This window comes from Syzygium oleosum, unplaced genomic scaffold (genome assembly GCF_021117445.2).
Source record: "Syzygium oleosum isolate NSW1041296 unplaced genomic scaffold, Sole_v2.1 Sole_v2.28, whole genome shotgun sequence".
Lineage (NCBI taxonomy): Eukaryota > Viridiplantae > Streptophyta > Magnoliopsida > Myrtales > Myrtaceae > Syzygium > Syzygium oleosum.
This window is the reverse complement of record NW_026607512.1, coordinates 2,026,767-2,033,075: the sequence shown is the minus strand read 5'-3', so window position 1 is coordinate 2,033,075 and position 6,309 is coordinate 2,026,767. Positions and strand designations below refer to the sequence as shown.

Genomic DNA, 6,309 nt, shown 5'->3' with positions numbered 1-6,309 from the left:
ATTATACAAACACGATAGAAATTGTCTTAAGATTGTTGTCAAGTAATAGTGCTTGTATATGCAAAACAAAGTTGTTCGACAAACCCGAAATCACGTTCTGACGAGTAATCCGAATGTCGACGAATGATCCGAGCCCAACGAATTCACGTTGGACGAGGGCTGGAAAAGGCCGGCGAGGGCGGCCCTGGCCTGTGGCCGGCAACCCGGCCATGTCCAAGAAGGAGAAGAAGAAAAAAAGAAAAAAAGAAAGAAATATTAAAATATTATTAATAAAAAGAAATTTTGTGCAGTTACGAAATGTCTTGAAATGCTTAAAAATTGTTTCGGGAACATAATAAAAAATAATAATTTATGAGTAGAAATTATTTTCGGAAACAAAATGGTTACCAAACGCACCTTAAGAAAGCAGTGACAAAAAACGGAAGAACCCAGTGATTACATCCTTGTAATTCTGTAGAAGCAGAGAACACAAAATCGATCAATCCTGACCTCTTCATGGACCAAAACCATACCAGCAAGGAACTTTTTATGTTCCTCCGGAACCGCCTTAACCAAATCTGTCAAGAAAAATCGAGTCTCTAGCATTCGAACAATCAAATGAAGAAAACCATGGCCTAAAGTACCATGAAGCAGCACAAATCATTCTTGCTTTTGCCTAGCCACAAAACCACGATGCACTAAACGCAGCATCCATGACCAGCTGCATACGAATTACTGATATGAATTACTAAGAGCTGAATCAAGACGGCGGTCGAGTATCACAATTCACCATATAACAGCCCCAAACAACTCTCTTCAGCATTTGAACGGCGACCGCCATTTCTTTGCCAATCAAACAGTGAACACCATTAGGTCTATTTCCCAAATCAGCAGCAGTCAAGAAGCACAGATCCCACAAGGAATCCAGTTAAAACTCAAAAATCGATATATTTTAAACGATGCACTAAACACAACAGAGACAACCAGCTACATATCGAATCAAATGAACTGCACAAGATTACCCTTTTAAGCATGAATCAAGCGTTACCGAAACTCCACGTTCAAAATCACAAACCCCACTTGTGACATCCTCGATTCGGACCATATTTCGACAAGAGTATATATAGTCGGATTGCGGGTGATTCCGCACGATTACATGACAGTCGAAAATGATCCATGGATTGTCGAGACTCGAATATGGATTGATTGACGAATCAATCATAAGTCACGCTAGCGACACCCAAGAGGCTGCCTAACTTGAATAGGCCATATTAGGAGCACTTCCCATTGAAGTTTAGCCACGAGCCTTGGTTCGATTATAGGTTTTCGATTAAGGATAGTTTAGAGACTTTCCTTTCCGGTTTAGTCGAGATAGACCCCTCGGGAATAGTTTTGGGCTCCGAAACTTTGGATAGAGGAATTATTGGGTCGAGAATGGAATCCCACAAGTGGGCCGCCCAAGGCCAAAGCCCAATGGGCCCAATGAAAGCCCATTAACATTTTCAAGCCCATTTCTCTTTAAATTGGGCCCGTTCAAGCCCAAGCCCAAGTATGTTGGTTCAAGCCCATGTGAATAGTGCTCGTGAATAGTATCCAGGGCTGAAATTACCATTTTGCCCCTAAGTCTTCTAGAAGCCATAATTGGCTTGTCTTGCAAGATCAATTTCTAGCCATTGATCTTGGCTGCTTGTCTTGCAAGAGTTGATCTTGGCCATCCATCTTTGGGTGTGTCTTGCAAGACACTTTCTTTCTCTTCCTCATTCTCTCACTTTTGGCTTTCTCACTCTCTCTTTTTCTCTCTCTCTCAGCCCCTTGCCGCCCCCTTCTCTCTCTCTCTCTCTCTCTCTCTCTCTCTCTCTCTCTCTCTCTCTCTCTCTTTTCCTCTTGTTTTTCCTTTCCTTTTGGCCGTCGTTCATCACCCTTACCGCCCCCAAGCCGCGCCATGAGCTGCCCTTGCCGAGCCATCGCCGTGCGCCGTCCACCGCTGCCCGTAGCCGCCCGTCCAGCCCACTGAAGCTATTATCCAGCAGCCGGCCTAGCGAGACCCATTTTTGTGCCGCTACCCCGTGTTGTTCCGGACCGAGCCACGCGTAGCCCTTGCCACCTCCGTCGCGCTAGTGTCGTCAAAATCATTTCCGCGTGAGTTAACGCTATAATCTCTTGATTAGTATGTTAAACTTGCTTGTTGTTAGATTATACTAAGTTAATTATGCTTAGTGCTAATTAATGAGGGATTAGTTGATAAGCTATCGCGATAAGTGATAGGCAGAAGTGATAAGCTATCGCGATAGGTGATAAGTGGACTTGATAGGTTATTGAGAAAATGTGATAAGCTATCATCAAAGTGATAGTAAGTTATCGAGTATTTGTTGATAAGCTATCATCAAAAGGGTGATAAGCTATCGTGGATTAGGTGATAAGCTTTCGAAAAACAGGTAATAAGCTATCGCTAAATAGGCGATAAGCTGTCGGAGGAAGAGCGATAAGTTATCGTTGGTAAGGTGATAAGTTGTGATTATATGTGTTTTGTGCTTGAGTTGTGAGATGAGCTATGCATGTTCTATGCTGTTTAAAGCATAAATTGCGATGGAAAAGGGTTAATTTAGTAAAAGGACTTAGGTTGCTATTTTAAAGAATGGTTTTATAGACATATAAATGATAATTCACGAGGAGTCGTGTTTGGATGCTAGGTTTTATGAGTTAAATGGGGCAAGAATGTTTAAAAAAGGAAATCGTGCAAAGTTTGATAGGTTGATTGTTGTATGTGATCACGTGTGAATTTATTACTGCATTTTAATGTGTGGAAGTTGTAGTAGTTTGTTGTGTGAGCACGAACCACATTTGCATTTAGCTAAATGCTGAGATATAAATGAGTTGTGTGGTTCTTGTGCTTGTATGATCACATAATACCCTTATGTGTTTTACGCGGGGTTGAACCCGTCCTGATGCGTTTTACGTGGGACGATGCCCAATTTATCGGATGCTCGACGGGGGTCCGAATGTCGAGTCGTGATTGAGGTCAGGCCGATGCTCTTAATTAAATGCTGTCTTGGTGGGGTTCCAGATGATGCCGTGCCCGATGGGGTGGGAAGACGCTCGATCATGCCGGAAGACCGCTAACCTTATGCGAGTAATGCGGGTTGTGCCGTGGCCCTGTGAGGTCATAGTAATCGGAACACGCGTGAAAGAGTGCGGATGCATTGCGCCTGATTATGGGATGAAATTGTGCGGCACGGTATGGGACGGGCCAAAACGGTTTCACCTTATAATCGGGACTCGTGTGGATGCCTTGTGCATGGGAATGCTATTGCGTGTTCTGATTATATTATATGCTTGTTGCATTATGATTGTACCAGATGGTTCATAACGTGCAAGACATGTGTGCCAAGGCAAGGTAAGAATGCCTGCGATTGTTTAATGACACGTTTGTTTATGCTGGACTGGGTAGCCTGCTCGTGTGTATAGTTAGGGCAAAGCAGGGGTTGCTTTACTATTGATCTACCGTCAATGTGTGGCTGCGTGTTTAGGTGCGCTCGAGGCGAGTTGACTTCCTAATCGAGGTTTAGGTCGTTAACTTACTGAGATTTATCTCACTTGTTGTTGTTAATCATTTTTCAGGTGCTCGGGTATAAATACACATTGCGTTCCATGGGAACCAGCTGTTTTGAGGGGAAACACCTTTTGAGGTTGTCCTCTTGGATAGAAGAGCTAGGTTAACCCCCTACCTTTTTGTGATTGTAATCGGGAAGGTCTGCGTGGCGGACTCGTAATATATTAATTCCCGATGTACTGCTGGTAATGTATGTAAATATTTGTTGTATGTTTTCTTGTCTATCCCTATTGTTTTCTGGAGATGTTGTGCTTCCGCATGTGCATAATTGAAAGTTAAAATGAATGGGTCGGCGACGCGTCCCGGGAGGTTATAATTCCACGACCAAGGAAGGATGTTCGCACGCTCGAGGGTTCAGGGCGTGACACCACTCCCCATCTGGACTCCCTAACCTCGTACTTGCATATCCATGAGCCACGCCATACGATTCAAAAGTCGGGGCGGCGTTAAAGATCGAGCCCTTGAGCTCCTTCCCTTTGGCCTTGTTGAACCTGTCCTTCTTCTTCCCGGCCCACCTCCTCCCCTGCAAGAGCATGTCCTGATACCCCTCGGCCCTGTACCATCCCTCGCTCTCCTCGCATGGCCCGTACGCCGTCCACCCCTCCCTGTACCATCCCTCGCTCTCCTCGCACGGCCCGTACGCCTTCCACCCCTCCCTGAATGCCTTGACGCTTCCAAGGACGGTGAAGGCGAAGTTGTGGTAGCCGGTGAGGAACACTCGAGTCTGGCGGGGTAGGCGGAGGCGAGGGAGAGGAAGAAGTCAATGATGCGGCCGGTGTCGAGGCCGTGGTCACAGTAGTCGCCTAGGAAGATGACGAGGGCGGTGCGGTAGTGGCAGGGCGGGATGGAGGACTCGAGGTTGGCCAGGAGGGTGTTGCCGACGCAAACAACGGTTTGAGGCAAGGCCGTGGCTGGGTCCGGGTTCAGGTCGGGAGAGTTCATTGTTTTGTGACGTTAGTCAATTAGCACGATTGATAAGTTAAGTACCGAGATTTAATAGTTCGATGTAGAGTACATTTGTTTCACGGAAAATATACCATTTTTGGAAAACACTTTCCAGGAAGTCATTTTTCCAGGAAAATGACTTCGTTTTCCGGTGTTTAGCTAAAACCTAAAAAAGACTTGAAAAGTATTTTCAGTTGTTTTGTGAGGAAAATCTGATGGTGATAATTATCAAAAAAATTTATATTTTTTAAATTATTTTTATTTTGGAAAAGAAAGGTTGGCGACCGGCGGAGGGAGGAAGAAGGAAAAATAAAAGAAAAAAAAAGAAGAGAAAGGAGAAAAATATTAACAAATTCAATATGAACAATTCCGGAAAGTGCTTTCACCTTCTTATATTAGGGAATTCATTTTCCTAATTTTATACATGAATGTTTTCCTTAATCGGAAAGTATTTTCAGTTGACTTATTATTTTCGGCGAACCAAACGGGTGAAAGTCTGGAAAACGAATTCCCGAAAAACACTTTCTCTCAAACAAATGCACCCTTAGTACAATTGCTGCACCATGATTTTCAACTTTTGATAGTACGTGCGGATGCACCGTCCAACTCCGACTTTAATATCAATAATATTCACTGTGAGCTCCGTGTGATTGTTTTCGTCGAGGACTTATTCCAGTCGTAGTATTTGCAAATAGAGTATTTAATAAAGGAGAAATGCACTAAAAGTCCTAAAACTTATCATGAAAATACAATTGAGTCATAAAACTTTCAAAAAGTGCAATCAAGTCTCAAAACTTGTTACGAAAGTACAATCGAATCCTGAAACTTCCAAAAAGTACAATTGAATCCTAAAACTTATTAAATCGATCCAATTAAGTCATTTTGTTAATTGCACTTTTCAAAAGTTTCATGACTCGATTGCACTTTTTAAAATTTTAGGACTCGATTGCACTTTCATGATAAGTTTTAGGACTTGATTGTACTTTTTGAAAGTTTTAGAACTCAATTACACTTCCATGACAAGTTTTAGGATTTCCAGCGCACTTTTCCCATTTAATAAACATAACTTTTCTAATCATTAGGGCTGCGAATGACAACCATTTTGTTTCAGTAATCAATTTCTGGCAAGAATTAATTTTTCTATTTCTGTTCCTGGACGAGTTTCTGAGAAAAAAAAAACGTTTGATAACGACACAAAATTTCTATTCCAGAAACAAAAATTTATTTGATAACGGCATAAAATTTCTCCCTCTCCGGTGGTTGGCGAGTGGACGGCAGGTGGATGGTGGCGGCGGGCGGCGGGGGGAGGCGACGGTGGACGGCAACGCGGCCAGTGCGGAGGATGGCGATCGGAGGTGACTAGAGGAGGGCAACCGGCAGTAGGAGACTGTGGTTGGTGGACGGCGGGCGGCGATCGACGAGGGAAGGCGGCCAGCGGCGAGAGGAGGGCGGTCAGAGGCGGGAGGAGGGCAACCAGGGCCAGGAGACGGTGGCCGACGGTGGGAGGCGGTGGGAGGCGGGCGACGGCGGGAGGAGGGCAACTGGCGGCGGGAAACAGTGGCCGGTGGACAGCGGGCAAGCGGCCGATGGCGGGAGACAGCGACTGGCAATAGGCGGCAACTGACAAGTGGGCGTCAATGGGCGACGGGTGAGCGACCGGCTAGTAGCGAGGGCGAGCGATGAGAAGAATTTTAACTTATTATTTCTGTTCTAGAAATAGAAAAGTAGAAAATTTTAACTTCTAGTTTCTATTCCAAACCTATTTTTGAAATTAA

General features: G+C 44.4%; 1 pseudogene; it reads right to left on the bottom strand.

Moving 5' to 3' along the window:
• Nucleotides 1-404: 404 nt before the first annotated feature.
• On the bottom strand, nucleotides 405-4,531 carry LOC115675269 (tyrosine-protein phosphatase RLPH2-like; annotated as a pseudogene).
• Between the last annotated feature and the right edge of the window lie 1,778 nt (nucleotides 4,532-6,309).